The following is a 26,808-nucleotide window of genomic DNA, read 5'->3' as shown; positions in this document are numbered from 1 at the left end:
ATATTCATGGTTTTTCAGTCATCATTTTTCCAATGCAATCTTTGTAAAGAAACCAGAATGAATCCTTGGTGTGTTTAAAATTCACAGTGATGCCTCCCGAGTTGAAGGTAACACTTCTAACGCTGCTCCACTTCTAACACTGCAAGGTATAGCAGCTCAACTGATACTGTAGGAGATTGATTTTCTTAGCTGTAGTTTTTCACTTTAATTACTGCTGGATGTTATTTATGAATTTCTCAGTATTGAATCAGGTTGCTCTTGGATCATCACTTTGCACAAATGCCTTAGAAGCTTGCCAAACTAGCATGTAAAGAGACCTCATTCAAAATAGTTTAGACAAGAAAAGAAGAACTCATGTGCTTTACACTCTGAAGGGTGCTGAAGTCAATGGATAAACTCTGGTCCTATAATAAAGTGGAGCTTTCTATTGTACCTCCTGTTTAGATTAATCCTGCATGGGCTTCCAAGAAAGTCTGTGAGAATTGTTTGTTTGAATTACCTTGCGATCAGGAATTTACAGAGAATCTGAAAATAATCCAGCTGTATTGAGTGGTTCAACACAGTAACTTCAAGTGGGTTTTCATGAAAACACATTTGTATTACATATCCATACAATACAAACTGCATTAACATGATAATGTCAGGTTTTCCCTACAGTTCAAAAACAAGTAGGACAAAAATCAAGCAACAGCAATCTATTTCTGAAAACATTGTTAAAAATAGCTTTTAAGAATGTAATTCAATTCTGGCTGCAAGTTATTCTGCTATAGCAATGTAGTCAGCTCTATTCTGTTCACAACAAATTCCACACTGCGATTTTACAGGAAGACTCCATAGCTTTATAACCCTGTAAATAACCATGATCATTCTGTCTTTAAGAACAGAAAGAATGTTGATGGCCAATTCAGGCTGCAGACCATAACAGAATATAGTAAAATAGCTGTCAACTGCAGCATTCCAGAGGATAATTTTGTGTTAATTTATGTTGCATGGCCACAACCATGAACATTATGAATGACATGTAGCACAGTGGTGCTGCATGAACACATGGTGGACATTGAATCTCATACAGTAAAATCCATCCCTCTTGTAACAGCATAAAACGTAGTAAGGGTAGAGAGGAAGGGGCAGAAAGAGCCAGAGGCAAACTAACTTGGATCAGCTTGAGTTAATGGACTGGATGCTGACATAAAATCTCTGGGCTGCATATTTATTTTGTTCCTTTCTCTGCAAAATCTTGTGTTTCTTATGCATCCTCCTTGCTCATCTTTAGATGAGTGAACTCCCAAGATTGTTTTCAGAATGAGGAAGGGACCTTTAACAACTATGAACTTATGCTTAGCAGAAAGAAATCAGCATGACTGAAAGTCCATTGATTTCTGTCCAGCAGGTACCAAGTAGTAAAGCACTATTTGAAATGGGACTCCTCCTTGGACATTTGAAGTTTCTAGTGCAATAGAAGCAAAAATTGACAAGGTAGCACACGCCTGCAAGTTTCACATCACACGCAGCATTTGCTTGTAATTTGTTTGTTCTCTCGATGTACAAATACAGTCATCAGACAGATACCATTCTGAACTACTGATAAACTGGTGAAAACTAAGCACAAGTATCAGGCAATCCAACTTGACACACTCACATGAGGAAAAGGAATCCTCCCAGAAGAGCTAACTGTATAAAGTTTATAAGTCACTTAGAAGCTAGAATTATTTTCAAATGTAACTTTAAGGGACTTAATGGGGGTTTTAATGGTGAAGGAAGGTTTCTGTTAAAGATCAAAGGCATGCACTGTTATATGAAGTGTCTAAGCAAAACAGCATAAAAAATGTAAAATGAGAAGCTCTTCAAATGGAACTATGTAGACCGACTTTTTGTTGACTGACCTGCCAACAAGTATTTTCTGGTAGATTTCAATCTAGTAGACCTCAATGTTCAATTACTTCATAATAATCTCTTTGAATTACTCTGCAAGTATTCCTTATTTGTATTTCTTCAAGTGACACTGTACGTGTATTCAGTGTTTTACTTGAAACTTGACAAAAAAGCAGGATGCTTTTGGAAGTGATAGCTGTTTCTTTCTAAAGGTCAGAGGACTTCCTCTACATCTAACTTGTCTTTTTATTGTCTCCTACTTCTTCAGCAGCCCAGTCCAGGCTTACATTTGTCATGGCCTGAGTAGCAAAGAAAATGAAGTATTTTTAGTCACCTGCTGTTTCTGAAAACTGCTGGCTGTTCAACATGTTCTTGCCCTTTGAAAGATCCCTCGTCTAATGAGATACTGGAAGTATAATAAAGGAGGCCAAGCACATAATTCCAGGTGCCTCACGTAATTCTTGACCTGGAAAGACACATATGCAAAATCTGGAAAAGGAGATGGAGTGCGGGGGTGGGGAGAATGCTTGGGAAGCTTCAAATGAGGTAGAGGTTCTTCTGATGATATAAATACCTCTTGTGGTGAGCTTACTTTATTCTAGAATAAACCATTCTTTACCACACCGCCAGATTTGCAATGACTGAAATGTGTGGCTAACTTCAGCATGAAGAGGTGAGAGGTCAAATGCCTCTCATCTTTATGAATTGAACTAATTTCTTCACTATATAAAAGAGGTGGAAGAAGCAGGTAACATTCCCTCTTCTGAGGGAATAGGCCAGGTTGCTACTAGAAATAGAGCTGATAAGGTTTCTAAAAGAAGCAAAGATCTTACGTGTCTGACTTCTGTTAATTCTCACAAGATGGTGCATCTCCGTGGGAGCTTGGGGCTCACAGCTTTTGTACCAATTTCTTTGTGGCAGACTGTCAGACTTCTCAGGAGAGCTCCTTTTCCCCCATCTCACTATGCTCAAGACAGTTGTGACATCTGCTTTTAACAATCTCCAGATTCTTCAAAGACATTTCTAAACTAGGCTGTAAGAATTTTCCCTGTGAAAAGGAAACATGAAGGGCAGGTTCAGTGAGAGATCCAAAGAACCTAGTGCAAATATTAAAATACATAAGAAATCAGGATCAAAACCACAAGGCATTCTCATTTTTGCCAACAAATGAGACTTGGGAAGGTAAATGAAGGGCTAATGCAGTACCTCAGATTAATGGGACTGGAATTTATAAACCCAAACTCTTACTTTTATGGACAGTCCCCCATCTGAACTGCTGCTCTCAGTATGCAGAGATGCAGTGAAGAATCAGAGAACTGCTTTGATGTGCTGTACAAAGGTTTCAGCATTCAAAGTCTCATGTCTATTTCTCAATGTATACAGCTTAAAAGGTAGGCTAAAAAATGGGATTCTGTGTATATTTATGCAGATCTTACTTCCAAATAATCATTGAAAACCAGTCACTTCTCTCAGCAGTTGTGTCTTCAGAGATCTTACTGAACATGTCTGGAGAAAGGCAGAAAAGCAACATCTGTGGCAGCAAGTAAGCCAAACAAAAAAAAGCTGCAAGCCCATTTTCCAAGTGCCAGTTGATACAATAAAAGCATTCAAGTGCCCCCATCCAGCTCAGATGCCAAATATCCTTGTATCAGATTCCAAATACAGACTTGAGGCTCCTCACACACTTAGACTCAGAGACATGTCCTCAAAGGAAAAATTAGTATCTTTGCTAGAAGAGCTTGGAAGATCTCTAGCACAACGACTTGTTCCACTGCTGTCCTACTCTTAAATAAGGCTGACAGGAAATAGTATCGCTGTCTGAAAAGGGCCACATATCCTTTACTAGAAAATGCAAATATGCACACCAGGATACTCAGAATAATGAGTTACCAAAGTGGACTCCTGGCTGCAGCACAGAGGGACATCAGTGTCATCGTTTATGATAGCACACGCCAAAGCCATCTACTCACCTTGTCATTCCCACACTGCATATGGGCCAAAGCTCACTTTAAAAAAAAAAAAACAAAGGGCAGTGTTTCTCTCTGAATGAAACATTCCAGAGAGGATTATACTTTTCCTTTTTTTTTTTTTAATACAGAGAACAGCAATCACTGCCCCACTTTTCTTCCCTTTCCACACTCCCTTTTGCAAATTAGCAAATGTTTCCACCATCTCTGCCTCATCTGTCTTCTTCCTTTTCAAGCTATTTCCTGAATGCTGTTTCTGAATCCCTTGCTGCTGCTTTGTTCACAAGGATGAATCCCTGCAACTTGCACTGTTGGTGCTGTAACATCCTACAAGGTCACTTCCACTAGCTTTACCTGAAGTGCTCAGAAGAAGGAAGTGCATGCACACACCTTTTAAAGACACACAAATTACTATGTATGAAGACAAGGGAAGTCAGGGCAAAAGGAGAATGCAGGCACTACTGGAAAAATACCTGGACAGGGAAAGGCTCTAAAGTCATACTCCTCAGTCCGATTTCACCTTGCCACACCCAAAACCCGTATCAGGATCTAGAGCTCAATTTTGCAAACCTTGCACAGCTAACACAAGCCTTGCCTCCAGGTATTCTGTTTGCTCTTGGCCTGGGGTCACACTCCAGGTTAGCCTGCCAAGCTAGGCAATAACAAGCGAGTCAAAACCACAGACAATTTCAAGCCACATGACTTTAGCTTTATCCTCGAGATGGCATTTGGCCACAGAGGGGATCTAACCTGGGTACTTGCTGTCTTGTGACAGTTAAAATGGTCCAAGCTCACCATCATATATAACATGACCACATTGAAAAGAGCAAATGAAGAAAAATCATCTCTCTGCAAATGTATTTTAAATCTCTGAGTGTGACTTTGGCGCTGCATTTTATTTCCCAACACAATTTAAAAGTATCAGGAGTCCTGTGTAGAGTTTGCAGAGCAAAAAGGGTGTGTACTATATGTTTCCTACTATACCTCTGCTGATGGAATAAATATCAAATAGAAAAATCTGTCTAAACTTATTTTGAAAACTGCATGGCCAGCTTATGCAGTAGCTAGATATGTGGCAAGGTTACAGCATTACTCTCTAAGGAGAATACAATTAATATGCGTATATATTTTGTTCAATTCAAGCACTGTGTAGTCTCCAAGTTCTGCTATGAGAAGTATGGATCACTTCTCATTATCCTTCCTATTCCAGAACACAGTATTTATCACAGGTGTGTACAGTACAGCGGCATAGCTTAGGCCTGTTATATAGGTCAGTATCTGCAATGCACATGAGAACATAGTTTGCCACTGCAAAGGAGAGTGGCTGCAAAATCTATTTTGGATAATCCAATTTATATTTGAGGAAATCAATGTGTGGTCATTTCTAGAACTGTGAATATAAGGCAACTGCTGCATGCTTGTATATTTGATAAGTTTTATTATACTATATCCTTATATGAATGCCTATGCAGTGTAAATGCTTTAATATAAGATACTGAATGGTTTTTTTACACATTATTTTCTAAACAATGCTACATTTTACTGCATGTTTATTCACCTTTTTGTGTTGGTACAAAGTGCAAGCTGCAAGACACATGATTTTAATAACTCACACAGCAGCTATTCAAATCCATTATAAAAACATGTTCTTATGTAAAGACTTAATTTGGCAAGAAATGTGCTTCCTTTAGACAATGGGCTTGGTTCACAGCAATACCTGTGTACTGAATGTTTATTTATTAAAATAAAAAATACAACATTATCCCTGAATCCATAAATGGGGTCATTGAGTCTGCTGCAAGCCACTGTGTTGGTATGCTTTTGTACCTTTGAAAATGTAAGTCTGCATTTACTAGGAAAACAGATGACCTGTCCTGATGCAAGGTGTAATTGAAAAAATCCAATCCTGAGCAGCCACTGTCTTTTGTGCTGCAGGATGACAATGTAGCAACCTTTTTTTTCTTTAAACAATACTTAAAGTTCATACTCATGACCTTAATACAAATAATTCATGTTACTTGATTGTGAACTGGGCCCACTGTTTACAGTATTACTATTTATAACCAAAGTTCAATGCAATTAACAAAATTGATCAAATTCATTTGTTTGGAAGAAAAAAGAGAAGAGACTGATTTTGCTGATGTTTTGGAGAGCTGGCTTGGTACAGAGTGTTGCTTCTGTACCAATGCATTTTAAATGTAAGGAAATCACTGGCTGGAATACTGATGGCTAATGCAGCATTGTCAGTGGTAATATATTGCTGGAAACTAAGTTACCAATGATAGAACATAAATCAAGGTAGTAATTCATTAATTTAAAGATATGTAAATACTGATTTTAATGCTGCAGCATCATAGAGATCATTTTTCACTGCTTTGATATCCAAGGATTCCTAGTACTACACAAACGTATTTTATCCGCTCCATTTTTTAGGTTCAGTATTTTCATTCAAAGCAAAGTAACTCCCATTTCTTTGTACTGCACTGAAATAAAGAATCTTGTTTCAGTACATAATGCTTTTCTTATTCTCTGTTTGTCTATTTGTTTCTATGAGTACAAAATCCCAGATATTAGCCCCTACTGTCCAGCTCCCAGTGCCCTGGCTCCCAGTCCTCTGTACACACCCACCCCAAAGGCAGACCAGGTAACACTGACAGACTCCCTGGTGCCTCCATGCAGAGCTCTGCAGAGCCTGAGCAGGGCTGGCACTGGTGTCAGACCACTGGGACTTCTGCCATGGGATCCTCTTTCCTAGCAGATTTTCACTCAAGTTCTAGCTGGAATCTGGGAAAGCAGGCACTACTCCGGATTTCTCATTTCTCAGGAGGCTCACAGAGTCATTGTGATTTTCTGTTACCAGGACTGCTGTCACATTCTCTTAAGACTACAGGAGTCCTAACCAAATGAACATAAATTCCCCTCTGATTTGCATCTAGAAAGCTGCTTCCAGGTTTAGAATTTACCAAATTCTAAATAATTTGCTCTATGGAGACTCGTGTTCCAAGTAGTTTGGAAATGAGAGCACTCAGCAGCAAATAATACTCAAACAAAAAGGTGAAGACTGACAGGGGATGGGAGGAAGCTGAATTTCCCAAGGTAAACACCGGCCTCAGTAGCATGTGCTTTTTTAAGAGCTGGTTTTTGTTGCACCAGGGAGGCAGCTTTTGACTGCACAGGTCCCAGCGGGTGAGCTGCTGCCCTGTGACCCACAGAGTTTCAAATACAACACCTGAACAGATTCCAGGTACAGCAGGAGAGATGAGGGCAGAACAAGGAGAAGGAATCAATTTCCATGAAGAGGGCAGAACAAGGAGAAGGAATCAGTTCCCAAACTACTTATGTCCCTGTTTGTTTTTTGGTTTTTTTGACAATATCAGAGCACCTCACTTTCACATTTTGCATGGTTTTTGCAAGACAATTTTTCTACTTCATTATTATTTTAGTGCCCATTTTCATGAAAAATGAAGTACACACTTAACAAAAATATGCATTTAGGAACTCAAATTCTTTCAGATATGCAGCTTTACAACCATCATATGAAGCAGGAAACAAAATATTAGTCTTGTTTACAGACAATTAGCAACTATAATTGCTTACTGTGCACTGTATCACTACAATTAGCCTGCAAAATACACAAAATTTAAATTCAGCTGCTGACATCTATTTTCATGTTAAATTTCCTTTCCAAATATGCATTTTCTCTGGAAACATGCTTGGAAATGTTCAGATGCATTCCATAAGAAGACAAAAAAAAAATTCAATCCCAGTAGCTGAAAAGAAATAAGCTGCAATGTCGCAGCTACAGTGCAGGCCACTGCCACTGGACTGATTCACAGAGAAGGAAGGGATTTTATCCTATTCCCTGCCTTTGATCAAAACAGGATTTGTGCTCCTGTGGAATGAGATGATCATGGTGGAATGGGTGGGTCCTCTCTCCATTCAGAATCCCATGCACTAGAAAGGCCACCTTTCAAGTAAAGCAGACAATGCTTCCTTACCATACTATAATGTTTTTCAAGGATATATCCTTTTCTGACTTGATATCCACCTCCAAGGCAGCACATACATTTTATCAATTAAAGCAGGGCACTGATCCCAAAGATGTTGACATCTCCAAGAACTTTACAGTTTCCTACAAAAAAAGAAGCCCCCCCCAGCCCCTGATTATTTTTTGAGTACCAATACTCATTTTTCATGGAGTGCCACATGTATTCAAGCAATGCTGCACTGAAAGAACCCAGCAAGTGACAGCACCTGTACCCCAGCAGGAGCAGCACCAAATCAGCTGTGCTATGCTCTTGGACTTTGCTAACCCCTTTGGTGCCAAGTGACAAAACAAAAAGTAGAAAAGCCATTTTCTTTCACACGTGGGTTCCTTAACAGTATTGCCATGGTTTGACCCCAGCCAGGAGCCAGGGCCCCCAAGCTGCTCACTCACTCCCCCACCAGTGGGGCCAGGGAGGGAATGGGAAGGGTAAAAGCTGGAGAACTCGTGGATTGAGATAAAGAGAGTTTAATAGGGAAAGCAAAAGACAAACACCCAGGCAAAGCAAGACAGGGAATTCATTCACCAGTTGCCATGGGCAGGGAGGTGTTCAGTCATCCCCAGGAGAGCAGGGCTCCACCACAGGTGCCAGTGACTTGGGAAGACAAATGCCTTCACTGCAAATATCCCCCTGCTTTCCTCCTCTTTCCCCCCACTTTATATCCCGAGGAGGATCTCATACGGGCTGGGGTCACCCGTCCCAGCTGTGTCTCCTCCCAACATCCCATGCACACCCAAATTCCTTGCCAGCCATGGCAGCATGGAAAGCAGAAAAGGCCTCAGCTCTGTGCAAGCCCTACTCAACAATAACAAAAACATCTCTATGTTATCAGCCCTGTGTTCAGCACAAATCCAAAACATAGTTCCTGGGAATAAAATGAACCCTACCCTTGCCACAAGCAGAACAAGCATGCTCTCTAAAACAACACACTAGTAGTGTGCTGAGACAGAGACTGTTCCTGGTTAAATAACTCCTGAACAGCCTATGCTTGTTGTCCCAGCACAAAACTCCAGCCCACTTAGAGAATTCTGCTAAATGTAACCCAGGTTTTGGGACTGTATTATAGACAGAAGAAAAATATTCAGAACAGGTGTTTGGCTCACTGCAAGAAATCTTCTAAATCACTTCATTCCTGTTGCCCCACAACCAATGGTGAAACAGTGTCATCAAAATGATGCACAGGAAGTCTGAAATCAGAGGGCAGAAAAATCCTTGAACAGCAATAACCCACTTTTCAGGCTCCCATGTCTCAATCTTTTCCTCTGAACCAAGTTCTATTCTGAGACAGAAAAGGGATGTCTTTCTTCAAGCCTTGCACAGCCTTCCACAGCCTGCAGTTTAAAACCCATTCATGATGCTAGAGAACACAAAGATGAAAGCACAAATCGTGGCTGAGTACCAAAGAGTCATGTTCCAGTCCCTATCCTGTATCCTTTTTATGGGTGTAGCCACTAAGGAACCAATATGGCAGCGAGCCCTTGGGTAGATTTTACTGCTGGTGTAACATAATATTCCCAAAGACTGTGTTCAGCCTGCCAACAGCATGCCAACACATCCCCAAGCTCCCAGAAAGGTCATGTCTTCTACAGCAGAACCAGCTCAGTGAGCTCTGCTTTAAAGGCTTATTTAAAACTGAAGGATCAGCACATTCAGTTCTGTTCATATTGATAAAGAATTTGGAGAGTTGCAAATACTGAAAATCTCAGGGACAGGCCTTTCAAAATGGGCCGTGGTTGTATTAAAACCACAGCCAATACTTTACAGATAACCAAAGCAGCAAAGTCTACATCCAGTGGTTTTCAGACCAAGAAAACTCTCCTGAACCCCTTCAATTAAAAGAAAAAAAAATTCTCATCTACAAGCAGAAGAAAGAGAGATGAGTAAGGCTGTGGCATCAGCTTAATGAAAAAATAATGCAATATAGGCCTTTTTCATATAGACAATGAAAATAGCATCCCAAGCTGTGGCCACCATGCTGGAAATCCTGGTCCTCAGCTCTAAGTATCAAACTCTCAGCAGAATAATCTTTCAAAAATACCATGTTTTCAATCAGCTGACTTGGAGAAAAAAGTTGTTCTAACTCAGTACAGTGGATTCACCCATATCATGGGACACCCAAAATAGACAGAGTGCTGCAGCCTGACTTCCTCAGGTCTGTACATCAGTGCTTGCAAGGAAATGATGCAGAAGAGTCAAAGTCTGCACCTCATCACTGGTCCATACTCCGACCTAAGTGTACAGCAAAAGTCAGTTTTCACACTGAAGGGTGACATTTATCTCAAGGCCTCAAGTTTTTTGCTGTTACAATGCCTTGTGAGAATTAATGCCTGCACAATGGTCATGGATATGTCTGATGGAGGGAACTACTTGACATGCACCCTTCTTTCTGGGGACTTGATAAAAGTCACTCACACAAGTAAAAACCCTGCAGGTTACAGGGCAAGAAACATGTTACACTCTAGTGAGTGAGTAATCCAAGAAAATAATCTGAATTCTACACTGCACCATAGGTGAAAGGTGGAAGGCAGGATAACAAACAGGAAAGTGGAAAAAAATAACAAAATGAGGAAAAAGTTGAAAAGCACTTCTAGGAATTCACTTTGCCATGAGGTTTCAGTCCCAACATGCTTGGAGTCCTAAGCCTTCTCCAAGTCTGAAAGCTGCTTAACTAAAACAATTTGTGGAACAAGCCAAGTAAGAAACAGGCATCAATAGAAAACTACTTTTCAAGTATAACCTTACATGCAATACAACAAAAGATAATGTAGAGCCTTAAAATTTTGATAAGGATGGAACCCTTTAAAGATTTTGACTTATCTGCCTTTAAGGAAGCAAATGAAAAGTTCAGAACAGCTGCTAAACTGTATGCTTTACAGGAAAATGTTTTCAAATTATCTGTTTTTCCTGTGAACTTTAGATAGAAATACATTAGAATAATCTAAAAATAAAAGAACAAGGAACAAAATGGTAAGATTATGATCTTTAGTACTTAAAGTCTGTATTGTCAGGAATTCATATTGCTGCCTCTGGCACACTGTGGCCAGACACATCCCATTAATAATAAATGCCAGGACTAGAAGTTTAAACAAATTGGAACTTGTTCCATTGCCACTTCTATAAGGAGGAAACAGAAAAGTCAGTTGCCACGAGTTTTATTCATATATCCTATAGAACTGCTTATTTGCAATTCCACTGAGTTTTGTTAGCCTGTTTTGCATTTCATTAGGTTAATGACCTGGGAGAGGGGTTTACTATCATTATGGCTTCTGGAATGTGTACAGGAATTGAACATGAGTTGTATTAACAGTAAAGAAATTAATGAGAGAATTGGGAGCTCCAATCTGAAAGTGAGAAGCATTAATTTAAGCTACTACCCAAGTGATTCCTCTTGGTCTTCTGCCCACCTGATTCTCTACACCTGCTGCACACAAAAGTCTCCTTTAGAATAAAGAAGATTCTGTAACAAAACCAGGACTTGAAGAAGGAAGCACACAGATTCATCCTGACATAAGTCAGCATTCCCACAGGACCTGTACAAGCTTATAAGCAATGAAGGGAAAGGTTTCACTTACCAGAGTCAGGTATCCCAGTTCAGTTTTGGATGGGGGCTCAAGAGTCCCCAGGTGTGGTGGCAAAGGGCCCCAGGGGATCTGATTGCAGCCTGGCCAGTGGCCATTGGACCAGTCTGTGGTGCTGAACTCTCAGAGCCCCATCAGACACATTTCCCTAGAGGCAGAGGCCAGAACATGCAGTCAGTAATGGCCTCTTCCAGAGGCAGAACCTCGTCCTCCCACAGCAAAGGTGTCTGGGAACAATTTGGAACAATTTATGTACTCCACATAAACTTAATATCCCTCTCTTTATCTCAATTAGTGCTATTTTTCCTCAAAACTGCATACAGGCTTCCTGACTTCACAGGCAATGTGCCCACAATTAGGCCTGTCTGATTTCATAGCTAAACATTTGCAGCAAAATAAACCATTTTACCATTTTAGCCCAGCTCTGAGGTCAAGCCAAGGATCTTTGGAGCAGCTGTTGATCAAACTCAAGTCCCAGTTGCCCAGTGACCTAAAGAATGTGCACAGTGACTGCAAGCCCCAGTGAGACTGAGTATCCTCCTGCTGGATTAGGAATTCTTTGCTCTTAAGAGTAACACTTGAGAGATTACCAAAGACCAGTTCTGTCATAGCTCAAAGGAACAGCAGCTCACATCAGGAATTTGTATCTGTTGCTCTGCCATCACCAGAGTACTCAGTGACAAAAGTCTGAATAAATTCACTGCACGTCCTTTAATTTATTTATCTGGGCTATGGTAGGTCATAAAAAGCATGAGATCAGATCCCAGACAAAAAGTTACTACATCTTGGAGTACCAGTCACTAAAGGTCTGACTGTAATTAGACAGAGGGAAACAGAGAGCAGGTTTTTGCTGCTCATTTAGTTTCTCTCAAGAATACTTCAAAAAACTGTTTCTTCTTTGAAATAACAAAAAGAAATGCTAGTACACTGTGAAAAGGGAATTATAAAATGGTAGCATCAGAGAAATAAACAACTTTTGTTGTAGCAGCAGGGCATGTAAAGAATTTCCAAGATGTCATGGCTGATACGAACAGCTTTCTCTGGCATGCTGAAGTATTCAGGTACTCCCAGATGGCACAAAGATATTCTTACACATTTTTATTTGTCCTAGAACTAGATAAAGTGTTTCATCTCATATCAATCTGTCCTCGACTTGCCATAGCAGAGGATACCAATTGTATCCTGCCAGGTGTCCTAGACTTATGCACAGCTAGTAAAGCTCTTTTCCTCAAATTTGCTGGTGTTCCCAGATGAGCAAACCTGCAGGTAACCAGAATTACTTTGTACCTACAGCATCATGGGTGATGAGCAGAAAAAGTGCAAAGCCAATAAATCTATGAAGTATAAATGACCTAATGTACCATGAAGTTCTTAACAGGTTTTTTTCTTGGCTCCGTGGCAGAGAACTACCTCACTTCTCACCAGAGCTTCAGTTCAAGTCCTACAAGACCTGCTGAGATACTTTCAGTTTCCAAAAACACATTGTCCTGCTCCAATGCTTCCCCTCCCTGAAACAACAATGGAAAATCATGGGGAATTTGACCAAAAAAACCCTGCCAATTTGAGGATTACATCATGCAGACATCACATATTTTAATATTGCTTTGCTTTACACAAGGTCCAAGCTTAAGCAAAGAAAAACATCTGTTTGTCAGTGGTATATGGTACTTTTCAGCTCACCTCCCAGCACAGCTCCACTGGCCTGCCTTAGGGGCCAGCATCAAAATGAACAGTGTTGGTAAGTGCTGTTCCTCAACATCTTAAAACTGTTATCTCCTGAGACAAAGAGAAGTAGCAATAAAGAAACAAAGGTGTGCTCTGACTCAAGACGATTTCTGATCACAGTTACCACATAAGGGCACCAGGCAGAATGTGCCTACAAACAAAAAAACTTGGAAGTCAGTTCATGTAGCCTCATTCTCCTGGCCTTTGTATGTCTCCATGAAAGGGTGTTACCATTTCATTTGACTTCAAACCCATTTAAAAACCAAATAAATCTTAAGAAGAGGGACCATGCACAAAAAGTCACAGCCCACGCTGGCGTCCCACCATGTGGGGGTGCTGAAAGGGGGGCAGGTGAGTCTAGCAGCTTCTCAGGTATTTCCTGTCCAAAAATGCAGATATTCTGAGAAGTAGTTCTCAAGCCAAATGAAAAAATAGGCAGGTGCCACCCTTCTGCCAAGCTGCTGAAAAACAGCCTTCACGGCAGAAGCGCTGTGTGGAAAAGGAATGATTCTCCCAGCACAGTTACTTGCTGTGCAGAAGAGCTGCCTGTGCAGTCCACTGGCCTGGGTACACATCCCTGGAACAAAGAAACCCGTGCTGAGGGAAAGCTTGGTGTCTGAAATGTAAGGAAAGGAGAAATCTAACAGCAGCAGTGCTTTCTGCCTGGTGTCACAAGGGCCATGGTCACACAGCTCCCGTGCTCCTTCTGTGCCCAGCAAGGAAACAGAGAGCAAGGCACAGCGTGGTCACTTTGTTTTCCATACCGGGGACAGCTCCACAGTCTGGAGCTGTTCCCAATCCTCTTGGAGGGGGACAGAACGTTGTCATTTCTTTGTGGGATAGGTTCCTTTGTTTCTAGCAAAGATGTATTCATATTTCATTTCTCTGGGAAAGAACAAAGACAGTTTCTCTGCAGGGTTTTAATTTTAGATCTTTTCAGTCCCCAGACTTGGTCAGGCTATTGCTGTGGGCAACAAACTAGTCTATTGAAAAGAGTGTAATGAAAAGCTGGCATCGGTGAGGTCTGTTACAACAAACAGGAGGCTCTGGAGGAATTTAACAAACATGAACAAAGCACAGGAAAAACACTGAAGGGAAAAAATCCTTTGCTGGCCAAGCTAACACCATATGTCATTTGCCCTTAAAAACCTATGGCCTGTGCAGACCTGAAGCCACAGGGGATCATCATAGTAAGTCTGGAAGGTGATTCAATAGGTTATCTAGGGCATTCTTCTTCTCCTTTGCAGGACTAAAAGTCCCTTTAAATCCCACGTGCCAGGTCACCACTCACTACCCCTTCTTTTACCACAACAGCAACCAAACTAATCCCTGCTTATTCACACCCCTTAGTCTTGATTGAGACAATCTGAAAGATTTAACAGAGACTGGAGTGAATTTGTTTCATTAAGTAATTGCAGAAAGTTCAAACCGAGTTTGCAAACCCCTTTAATGATGCTAATCACCTTCTTATTTCTGTGTTAACTTGTTTTGCTCATCATTTAAATGCACAGAGTGCCTTGCCTCTAGGTGAAGTTCAAGCCTGCAGAGAGCATGCCTTAAACCAAAGAATGAGGCTGCAAAAAAGATGAATCCTCACACATTGCTACTACCTAGGTGCAACCTTTCTGTGCATTTACTGCAGCCCTCCAGGGACAGTTAGAGGATAAGGGGCTCAGTGCCAGTTTTACTCTATGCAAGAATTTTCACGAAGCTAGATGCCCTTTTTGCTACCCAAAGAAGGAAGCCCAGAAGCCCTGAATGTTTTTCTTTCATGTATATGTTTTGTCCTGCCTTGAAAATAGCTGAGTGTTCGGGTATTTGCAGAACTAACTTCAGATCGTGCCATTTTTAAATTGCAGAGCAAGATCACTCCAGCTGACTGAGCCAACTCATATTTCATCCTCCTCAAGCATCTGAAATGGCTTTTCTATCTGGAATGTATGCATGTCCTACAAGGGCCAAATCAAAGGCTCCTACCATTATGCAATTTTGGGCTGGAGTTAACACATTAAAAAGAAGAAAGCTGCTCATGAGATATAAGAGTTTTCCCTTGGCAGTAGATCTTTTCACTTAACCTTTTCTGCTTTTATGCAGTGCTTCTGTTCACACAGATGCACGGAGACCCACAGATGGTCACAGGGCTGCTGTGATACAGACCATAGCCAGCAGAAAAATTAGCTCTCAGAGAGCGTTCACTGCAAACCTGTGCTGTGTTATGTGTAACTCTCTGCAAATGACCCTTAATAGTCATGGAAATGAGTTCCATTTGGCATGAATCACAGAAGCTGCCAAGTGAGGGCCTCTAAAATGGGCCTGTTAGGAAAGAGAAATGCTGAGCTCTTGTACTTTTTTTCTAGCAGTCATAAAGTGGGACAGCTGCTGTTTAACAGTTAACTGCAGGAAATAAATGCCAAAAGTCATAGATACTGCAGGTAAGGAAGGCTGCCTGCCCTGTATCTGAGCAATTTGCACATCAGACCTGAACCACAATCAAAGGTTGGTATTTTTTGTAAACCATCTCTTAGTGACAGCTATCAGGTATGGCCATTACTTAGAAGGTAGGAAATGCATCACATTAAAATCCTCAAAAGTCGTCATTGAGCATTTCCAGCCAGGCACAGTAGTACTAAGGAAGCATGTCGTGTGCCATTTCAGATCCAATATAATCACCATGGCTGGAACCTCTGGAGTGAGAGCCCTTAAAGCATATGTAACAAGCAGCTCATAACCCCTTACCCCATGCCCCATGGCTGGGGGAAGTTTCTGCTGCAGGTGGACACTGCACCTTACTGCTTTCATTGCAAGTCAGCTCTGTGTGCTACTGGGGATTGCCTCCCTTACCTTCTTGGCCAATAATGAACAGAAAACTGATTTATCACATATCAGCTCAGAAGTCCTGCTACAGCTGAGAGGCAGGAGCTGTGATTTAAATCCTTGCAGGCAAGGGCAAGAACAAGAGGCAGATCTCAGCTGCTTATGCCCTGAACATCAGGGTCCTGGATTCCAGTGTGAGGGAGGAGGCAGCATTACTCTCCCAGCAGCTGTTAGCAGAAGCAGCAGGAGCTCTGTTCCACGGGAAGCCACATGTGCACCTGGTGTGTTCTGAGCCTCCTTTCTAGATCAAACCTCTGAGGAGGAAGAGCACCTAGTTTGAGATGTTTGCATTTGTAGGTGTGCAGTAATGACTCAGCTACTCCTCCCTTACAGACCCAGGCAGCTGAGGCAACAGGTTGCATAAAACCATGCCTCCTCAGTAAAAAAAAACAATAATAAAAAAAAAATACAACAACATCTGCGCTCAGGGGAATTTCTTCCAAGTTTGCTGTCATCAAACAAAATATATATGAAGAAACCTCTCATGGGAACAGCTTGGGAAAGTTCCCAATTGCTCATCTGTCCTCGTGTTACATGGCAGTTTTGTGTTAGGATAGGATTTGAACTCAGAAGTCTGACACTAGAATCTTACACTTCTAATCATATAAGTGATCTCAACTCAACCAGCAAATGCATATCACAAACCGACATGCTTCCAGAATCATACCTTTGGGAATTGTGGTGAGTAAGAAATCCTATCAGCTAGTCAGAGCCTCAATTTCATGGACAAGTCTATCCCATCACTGTCTATCCACTGCAGGAATCACACAGGAGTGACAAATGCACTGTTTAATGCACCCTGGACTTACAAGTGACACAGCAGTGAACCCCGAAAGTCTCAATTGCTCTTTAATGATACCACATCTTTGGTTTTCACCCCAGAGGGAAAAGCTTACAGCAGCGATAGCCAGTCTGAATGTAGCACAGGATGTATATACACTGGCAATGTGTGAGGCAGTAAGGGATGAAAAATCTCTAAAACCTGCTCTATTAAACCATCCACAGTAGCTAACTGCAAATGTAACCTCACTCAGTCTGTGCTGACATGGCTGTGAGGCAGCAGGTGTTTTCTGGTGTTTTCTAGCTCTGTTTTCTAGCTCTGCTGGACTTGCATCCCAAGTTATTTGCACTGCCTCCTCTGCCAGAGCGAGGCCCAGAAGATGGCATTACATCACAAGGAAACATTACCCTGGTGCCCCTTGCCTTCCCCTCTGCTCCACAAGTTCAGAGGGGAAATCTCTTTGCTTGGGGATATCCCTAGCTGCTTCTTGCTCCCGTTGTTTTGCCAAGCTTAGCACTGAGTTATGACTTTTCAGCTGGGTGTAAATACAGAGGAACAAAGCCAGAAAGAGATAGGAAAGTTTTATGTGACTTTCACCTTCATTATTTTAGCTCTGTTTCAAAATTGCTCATGTTCTTGTGCTGTTTGAGGCCAGAATTATCTTCGTGTCAGCCCCAGCACAGCATACAACAGGCTGATAATAACTGTTGTCGCTGTTGATATTCCATAGTGTCTTCTCTAAGAGCCAGACACTAAGCAAGAGTAAACTCTTGCTGAAATGCCTCTGAATTCAGATGCCATTGAGAGATACAAGGTTTAATCACAGGCAGGTACAGCAGCCCCCCAGAACAGGTGTGACTCCCAGCACTGACACCCAGCTCATCCTCATCTGTCCTTCCCTCCATTTAACCAATTCCCTGCTGATCCAGCTCTTCTTTGTCTTCAGGACTTCTGCATGGCCGGCTTTGCTCCTAAGGTTAGAAACCATCTCATGCAGATGGAGCTAAATGCTGCTGTGGTTCAAGCTCAGAGGTGACACAGCAGTCCTTAGCTCAGCCCATGCTCCTGCCTGCTGCTGAGCCACACTGAACTGCTGTGCCCAAGCACCAGAAGCTGCACTTACCATTGGGAAAACCTGGTGGAAGCTCCTGGGACCCAGCAGTCGTTCAGGACCATACAAAGACACAAGGGTCTGCCACTGTGACATATAATTTCCTCATCATTATTAAACAGCTGGTGACCATGAAAGATCAAGCTCCCTAAGGACTGTAAAATCAGTGAGTAGAATGCATCAGCAAAGGACTGGAATAAACAGAATAATTTAAAAAGGAAGATATTTCAGTGTAACCAAGCAGCTCAACTGTGAAGATGCATGGAAGCAATGAGATCAGGTTAATTCTGGCTCACTAGATAGAGCTTCCTCAGCATCCACTTTGCTTAGTACCCTGCTACATTGCTGTAAGGCCCCCAAAAACTTTCTCAATGAGGCTCTTAAAAGGGCTTACTTTTTTTTATGTACTCTGAGTTAGATGCAGGGGAGAAATACCAACAAGATCTTCTCAAGAGGTCAAAATAGCAAAAAACTTTACTGGCAACTTTAGAGAATCAGAGAACTTCAGCAAAAGGTTTAGAGCAGCATTCAATCAACATAAAACATTTCACAAAGTAGTAACTTAGTCCATTCAACTTAGTAAACTACAAGCCTGTCTGATTTTAAATGACTGAAAACTCTAAGAAGAAGGAATGAGAAGAAAGACTGAAACACGATAGAAAAGAACAATAGTCACCACTCCTAGTTCCAGCAGTGTCCACCTCAGGGAAGTTCCAAGAGGAAGTAGGGCCAAGACTGGTGCTTGCCTCATGCCCCAGTTTCAGCACCTTTGGCTTTCCCGGGCCATTCCCTGTGGTGGGACTTGCTGTCATCCGGCCCTTCTGGGGCTAGGTGGGAGCTCCAGGGGCAGGTGTGGAGCATTGCCTGAGTGTGCCAGGGATTGGCAGCCACCAGAGCAAGGCCCCAGCTGCCCCTTTCCCTCCCACCCACCCACCTGAGATGTTCTGAGGCAGCGATCTCCTCCAGCTGCAAGCCCAGCTGAATGAATGCCCCAAGTTCAGATACTTATCTGACACATATTAAACCCTTCTAAGCACCAGTAACTGTAAAATGCTAAACAGTCACAAGAACATAGTTGAATTTACACTAGAAGGAAACATGAATTTTAAATTTGAATCATGAGAGAAATTAACAGATTAACTTTGAATTAACTGCTGCTTTTTCAATGGCTATATTCTCCTAGGAGCAGCCCACTTATCTTAGCACGACAGACTTGATTTTGTAGGAAAAAAACATACACACTCACATTACTTGCATGTCCATCACACAACTCTACTCTTTTTTTTAGCCTTCCTAAATATTAAAAAATACAGTGAATTTTCCATAACTTCCATAACTGAGGAAGTTCTACTACTTAACTTACAAAAAGAAATGTAATAAAGATGAGTTTAGTGAGTTTAGGATCATAAAAATTAAACTTTCTGAGTCCTTTTATCTAGAAAAAATAAATAAATTGAAAAATAAAATTATATTTCCTCTTCATCTAGGCTGTACCTTCTGCATTTATGATGCATACATCAAGATGTAATCACAGAATTCGAGGACTTTAATCAGGAATAATTAGAAATAATTATATCAATTGTCAACAAGTTATTTGAATAATTGATTGCACATATAGGAGTGAGGCCTTCTGTAGAAGCAGATTGTAAATAATTTTCTTTTTTTTGGTTTATCTGATGAGTGGGGTTGTTTTGGTTTTTTTTCACTTCTAGTTTTAGGGATTTTTGCTACATCCAGCATTGCGATATGATAAATATAGGACTGGTCTTCTGACCCAGAAATTTTCTCAGTATCTTAAAAAAGAGAAAGTCTCAGAAACCCAGAGACACAGCAATTAAACTGAAATTTTAAAAAAAGTAAGAAAAAATGTTTATTGCTTTGAGATAGATCTGGGTCTTTTTCTGCAAGCTCTTTCACTGGGGTTATTTGGGTACATTTTTCATTTTCAGTGTCTGTGACATGCTGTGCCACTGAAGTATTCCCTAACTGATTAGCAAGTTCTCAAATCAATGTGAAAAAGGCAGAGAGAGGGTTGATATGAAAACCTTCTCTCCCCTCTCCAGGCTGTAAGCAGGTAAGAAACATGATCTTCCAATTTGCAGCCTCCTTACCAGAAGGACAGTCACAGTAATTCAGTAGAGAAAACCCTGATATTTCTTTCCTCTCCCTTCTCCTCAAAGCAATTTTTTGGCAAAGTCATAAGGCTATGAGTGATTACGAGGGGACAGGTACCACGTGCTGCAGGGGAGCAGAGCTCCACCAAGCTTACAAGGGTTGTAACAAAGTGGTTCTCAAAAATCCTCAACAATTCCCTGACACGGCTCCCTTTCTGATATATGACAGATTGGACTGAGCTTTGAGTAGCCCCCAAAGGACAAAACTCAGTGTTTCAGGATGTAAGAAGAGGCAATGCTACAGGAAGGGTATTAGTTAAAGGAATATGCAGCAGCTGGGAGGTAACAGATGCTCTGGTACAGAGGAGGGACAAGCCACTCTTCCTTTGAGAAGGCATTAAGCACAGATAATTTTGCCCCAAAATACACTCCTCCCTCCTACACACACATACTCTTGTACATGATTTGAGCACCTGGCACACAGCCAAGACCAAAGCACCCCAGTCCTTTTTGGCTGTAAAACTTGGAGCAGTGTGTGGTTATGGTGTGGTGGTGCCGTGCATTGCAAGACTGCAGGTGATGCCCTTCGGAGTCCCAGCCATTCCTGTTCCTGGCCAGGAGTCCATGGCTACAACAAAGACAGCCAGGCACGGAGGGGCCTCCCCAGAGGGCTGGCCAGGCATCCCCATGGGGGCAGCTCCACACAGAGCGAGGCTGTGAGGAGTGGCAGAGCCCTGGAACAGGCTGCCAAGGGAGGCCATGGGGGTCTCCCCCTCTGGAGATGTTTGGAATCCGCCTGGGTGATTCTGTAATCCCACCAGATTGCCTTGCCTTGCCTTGTGGGGCCAGCACAGGTGTGCCCAGGGCTCACTACTCACCTCTGCCACAGGGCTTGGCTTTCCCCCACTCCTGACCAAGTGCTGCTGCAGTCAAGGGCTGCGCTTCCAGCCTGGCACCTGTGTTCTGGCTCTTATGGCAACTAAACCTCACAGCTTTGTTCCATTCCCCAGCCCACACCAGCTGGGGAGGCTGGGATGTGACCCCAAACCATGGACCTGAGGAGGGGTTCTGGCCCTCTGTGGCCCCGTGGGCAGCGCAGAGGGGTGGAAGCTGCCAGGGAAGTGGGGGGTGTTACACAGCAGGGCTGGTGCCAGCAGGAAATCCATCGAGAAATCCCAGTTGCCTTGGGAGGACCCTGTGCTTTCCACTGTTGGACACTGGGGATATCCAGGAAATTGCCACCACGGGTGTGGCCTCTTCTCAAATTATTCTTGAGCTTCCCCTTCTGGCCACTGGCAGGGGCAGGGACTGGGCTAGAAGGACCCACTTCATGTGTATGACACATTTGCATCCAAAATAAGGAAACCTGAAACATTAACTTCAGTAATTTTGGTGGGTTCTCTTAGGACACTTTGCTGTCTCCATCTATGGAGAAGTCAGGGCAATGGTGAGTCTCAGTCAAAAATTAAATTGTGAAACTGCTTCAGATGGAAAAGATTTCTATCCATGAACTCTAAGTAATAGGGGAATCTGTGCTGCCTAATTCCTAAGTCTGACATTCTGCTTTGCAGTGAGCTTTAAGGTGGAAGAAGAAAGAAGGATTTCTCACAGGGTTTGGAGTTTTTTAAAGTGTGTAAACAAGGACATGCTAAGGCATGTGAATATAGTCATTCTCTTTTGCAGTTGAATTGGGGACCTTGAGATCCATGTCACAAGTGGTTGTCTCTCAAACTCGAGGACTGATGAAATTACACAACCAAGGCCACTGCTGTACATTAAGATGTGCACTGCAAGGTACAATTCAATACATTTATAATCACTGTGGCTTGCTGCTATTTACCATCCACAAAATCCGGGAATTGAAACTCTTGGGTTTTTCCAGTGCTGGTAAACAAGCTCAGTCTATTGGTGGTTGTGCATGATAAAGAGTTAGGACTGAAGACATTATTCATGATACTTAATGATGACACCACCTGATGATAAAGCTAAAAATACTGACATAAAATATATTGGAAAAAGTAAGTAGTTTAAGACAGTGAAGTATTTTTTGAAGGTTTAAAATATTGTGCTGATTATCCTGTCCCCAATATTCTGAGATAAACTGTAGCCAGGGAAATGGAATTGTTGCAATGTCTTTGCTGCGCTTCACTCCAGGAAGAGCTGCCTTTTACTGCAGAGGACATGATTCCTATCAGTGTGCAATGCTTGAAGTGGAGTCCCATCACCAGTGAGCTCTGTGATGATTCAGTCTTGTACTGCTGTGAGTTCATAGGCAGCCACTGAGCCATCAGAATGAGCCATCAACAAAAAGAGCTTACAAATCCTTCCTCTGGTTAAAGTTCAACTTATTGCTACACTATAGCTATTTTTGATCATGGCTACTCTCTGGATTACTTAGCTTTAACGCTGTGTTTCCCAAAGAAAATTCAGCTCTCTTGAGGCTTCTTGGAAGATGTTATCCCTGACGGCAGAGGTACTATAGTTAGACTAGAGAATTATTAGCAACTAGAGGAAAGAATTACAGCCCATATGGAAGGTAGCTGAAGAACCTGCAAGGTGCCAAGGTACAACAGGCTGTGATGTTTCCAGGAGACCGTAGCAAAATTCTAATGCTTACTCAGCACTAGGAAAAAGCATAAAGGCTGAGGGAAGAAGGTGCAGCCTAAACATCTTAGAGTGAAATTACCTGTACAAGGAATGTGTGAAAAGAGCCAAAAGAGCTAGTTCATGCTGCAGAGAAAAGACACAGGTTGCTGCTCTCTCTCGAAAAGACTGTGTGAATCAGAAGACCTTTTACTTCAGATTTAAGGGATCACACTAAGGCCATTAATGCCTTGGGGCTAAAAGGCAACAAACTGCTCCTGATAAATCTGGCATAGCTGAGATGTCATGATCCCGTCTATGTGCATGCAAGGCATGTGCAGGAATTTTGTGGGAGCTCTGGTGGAGAGTGTCAAAGGGTCCCAGAGAAAATCCTGCTCTGAGATGCTGCAGTAGATTGTCTGGTAGAAAACAATATTATTTTTCCCTCTCTCTTACAACCTCTAGTGGCCAAAATGCACAAATCCAGGCAGAAACTACTTGCTGGAGTAAGCAAGGATGCATTCTCCTGGATTTGATGCATATGCCATAAATGGAAAGGGGAACCCCACAGGAAAGGATCTGCACAAATGTCTCACTCAGACCATCTCCCTGTACTGGAGCAGGACCCATTAGCAAAATATGTCTCAGCAAATGTGTTTTTAAAAAGCCTCTTTGGAGCTCTATTGGAAAGTTTTCTGCCTCTGTCACACTGCTGTGATTTTGCTGGTGTAGCTGCTCTTCTGGCATGGGAAGACCACAACAACAACATGAAAAAGAACAAATAACCAGGAGAGAAAATAACATTTTCTGTGCTGTATCTCCTTATTACATCTCCATCTAAACATTCAGTTGTTGCCATCCTGTAATCTCTTTCCAACCGGTGTAATTTTATAAGTGGATTTAATGTTTCCATTGCACAAATCACATACTAACAGAGAGCTTGTTTCCTATGTTTTTGTCTCACTCTTGTCACTGATCTGCAGAATCACCCCTGCAGCAATGACAAAAAATGCGCACATGGAACTCCATAAAGTATTTTTTCAGCTGGTTTAGCAGCTGGATACGAGCAGTAGGAGCCAAACACAACATAACCTGCCAGCTCTCCCAGGACCATTCACTGCTGCTGGAAAAAGCAAAGGCCAAGCAGGAGCTCTGTAAAATGCTGGGTGCTCACTAGTGGGAGAGAGGAGCTTGCAGCATGTATAATTCCACTTTTCTTTTCCTATTCAGGCGCCTTTTTTTTTTTTTTGGCTTTTCTTCTTTCTCACTTCAAGTTGCATATAATCATAATCCATAAAGCTCCATAAATACTATTAATACCAAAACCTGAGACAAAGAAGGAAAGCTGGTGGTTTCTGGTTATGAAATGAGCTCAAAAACACGGGTAAGAGTGGACCACAAAAGCTTCAAGCACAGCTCTTTTATAACCTGAGATGCTGTTGCAACTCAGAAATTATTATTTTGACCTTTGAAGTCATTGCAATGCCCTCACTGGGTGTTATGGCGCTGGCTGTAATGTGCTGGTCTTCACCTTACAGCTCAAAGGCTTTGCTGCATGATTTTCTTTTTTTTATGCACAAAATCAAGTTCACTGTCTTAAGAATATAACCAGGGAGCAGATGGTGCTCATTAACAAGGGATCTTTATGAATAGCAGGGACGAGCTCACCTGGTGAGTGGCCACTACCAGTGAGCTGCTGGCCAGTGAGGTCTGAAAATTTCAGATCTCCCCCCTGCCCCTCCAGGCTTCTGCAACCCTGCCTGCCTCACAATTTCACTTAGAACTTCACTTTCTTTGCTTTTAAGGAAGGTCCTTAAGGCTGACAAGGCTTTCCTTTGCTTCACTGGATATTTGTTCCCACAGTCCAGAGATACTGAATGATGCATTTTCCTGCATGACTTCTGAAGGGGGATGGTCCCCAAGGTCCAGTGGGTCCAAGCTGGGGCTGTCCATACTCCCACAGAACTCTTCTCACTTGGCATTGTACGGAAAAAGCCCTGCCCAGAAATGGAACTGCTTTGGAAAAGTCAGAGAGCTTACCACATGTCGCTGTGTCCTGGGGATTAAGGAATAGCCCCAAGGACATCACCACACCGTCAATGGACGAGGAAAGTGTTCCCCCTCCTTGAAAGGTCACAGGACATTCTGCTGGTTCGTGGGAGACTTGTTTTGCACCCGAGTCTACTCCAGTGCTGAATGGCAGGCTCTGTCCTCAGCCTCAGTGATCACATCCTCAGAGGAAACACTGAGCTCCTAAGCACTTCCAAGCTGTTAATTCCTGAATCTTATTAACGAGAGCCAGCTCAAGCATCTGAGAGCAGATCGCAGCAATGCCTCGCTCCTGTCTGCACCGGCAGCCAGCCCACGGGGCCTCCGTGTTTCTCCACGGTGTTTTACATAAAACTCAGGCTGCGGGAGCAATGGACAACGCGGATAATCTCTCTCATTCCCTCCTCCCCCTTCACAAATGCTCTTTTCTTGCCTAGAAAGTCTCATAAATTCTACAGGTACCTTTCCTCCAAGTTTCTCTTCAGTCCTCTGTTCTGCACTGCAAGTTGAATAAAAGTTAATGTTTTCCCAGCTGGGAACGGCCCCTTCTCTGCCTCCCTTACAGTCACGAGACCTCACAAATGTTTCGCTGCTACCTCCAGGACTGGCCCCTTCTGGTGCTAATTAGGGAGCTAAGAGGTTCCCCCCGGCACTTCCCAGTGAAACCGAGCCCATTAAATGCATGGCAGGCAACATCTCTGGGGGTGGGGAGCTGAGTTACACAACAGCTGTTTGGAAACAGGCGGTTCGTTACGTGCGCTGGATTTAGAGACGTGGCATCATTAAAAACAAAGGCAACTTTCAAGTCCAAACCAGTGCGTTTAGGTCAGTGATGGATAGCCCAGGGATAATCTCAGGGATGTTGGTGATGGGAGGCAGGCAGCAGGCACCGGGAGCTGGGGCTCAGAGCCTGGGCGTGCAGAAGGCGGTGGTGCCCGGCTGTGCACGCAGCCTTGCGCCGAAAGACGGGAGTGCGGGTCCCTTCTGGGCTCCGGGACACGGGCCCTGCTGCTCTGCTCACAAAGAGTGCTGACCCCGAGCATAACGGGAGGCAGAGCCCCCTTGGGCCTGGACACATTGCTGGCATTTTGGGAAGCGTGCTGGAGGCTTGAGGGCTTGTGCACCGGCTAACCCAGGTGCACAGCAGCCTGGGCACAGGGAATTGCTTAAATAGAAGGAAACTCCATCAAATCAGTAGAGAAACAAATTTAAATCCTGGTCAGTTTAGTCATTTTTATTGTCTTCCTGTCTCAGCAGGACTCTATGTATCCCCTGCAACCATTGCTCCAAGCCATCTAAAAGAACCATCTTGCAAAGGAAGCAAAAATCATTACAAACACATAATGCAACTGGTCAAATGCACTCGAGGGAAGGGCTAATCCTAACATCTGTGCAGCAGCATAGCTATACATTTCTTATGGAAAAGAATATCCTGGGGGTTTTTTTCATTATTGTAGTGACAGAAGTATTGGTGGCAGAAACAAAGGCTGTGTCTTCAACAAAGGGTTGCTGATAAATGTATGTATAGGGGGGTCTATACTCAATAACTTATATAATTTATAAAATAAAATCTAAAAAAGCAATTATCATATTTGTCTAAGTCAAAAAGAAGAGGCAGAGAATGATTGCCATCCTTCTCAAAGGGAATTACTGCTGCTGAGGATCCTTTAATAGTAACTGTTATCACTGGCTAGATCCCAAGTTCCTTTTCTCCATCCTGATCTTGGCAAACTCCAGGTGTGGCTTTTGGTGGGCATCAGTGGGATTTGTGGGATGTGAGAGATAGGTGCATAGCAGCAGAGAGGCAGGGTCTCTGTCCTGTTGCTGTGCCACAGCTCCTCATAGGCAGCTCCCCAAAACTAGTCCTTACAAAGATGGGTTTCGGAAGGGAAAGGAGAAGCCCGGATTTAAGCATGGTTCTGCAGAGATATCAGCTGAGAATTAGGCACCCACAGGGCTCCCACAATTGGTTTGGGAGGCAGCCAAAGGGCTGCTGGAGCGTGAGCTCCCTTTGCAGGCCTGAGGAAATGCACAAGAGAAGACGTGTTCTGAGAAGTCAGTCTCATGGTCTGCTCGTTTCAATGGAAATTTTGGAGACTTTTCTGCTC

At 42.7% G+C, this 26,808-nt stretch overlaps 1 long non-coding RNA gene across 1 annotated transcript; it reads right to left on the bottom strand.

Moving 5' to 3' along the window:
• Positions 1-180: 180 nt before the first annotated feature.
• LOC132324862 (uncharacterized) lies at positions 181-25,270 on the bottom strand. Its single transcript, XR_009485753.1, has 3 exons — positions 25,163-25,270; positions 11,458-11,611; positions 181-2,920 (listed from the first exon to the last, which is right to left on the bottom strand). It is a non-coding gene; the product is annotated as an uncharacterized LOC132324862 (long non-coding RNA).
• Positions 25,271-26,808: the final 1,538 nt, after the last annotated feature.

The sequence above is a fragment of the Haemorhous mexicanus genome, chromosome 3 (assembly GCF_027477595.1).
Source record: "Haemorhous mexicanus isolate bHaeMex1 chromosome 3, bHaeMex1.pri, whole genome shotgun sequence".
NCBI lineage: Eukaryota > Metazoa > Chordata > Aves > Passeriformes > Fringillidae > Haemorhous > Haemorhous mexicanus.
Note: the sequence above shows the minus strand (reverse complement) of the source record. Positions and strands in the feature narration are given on the sequence as shown.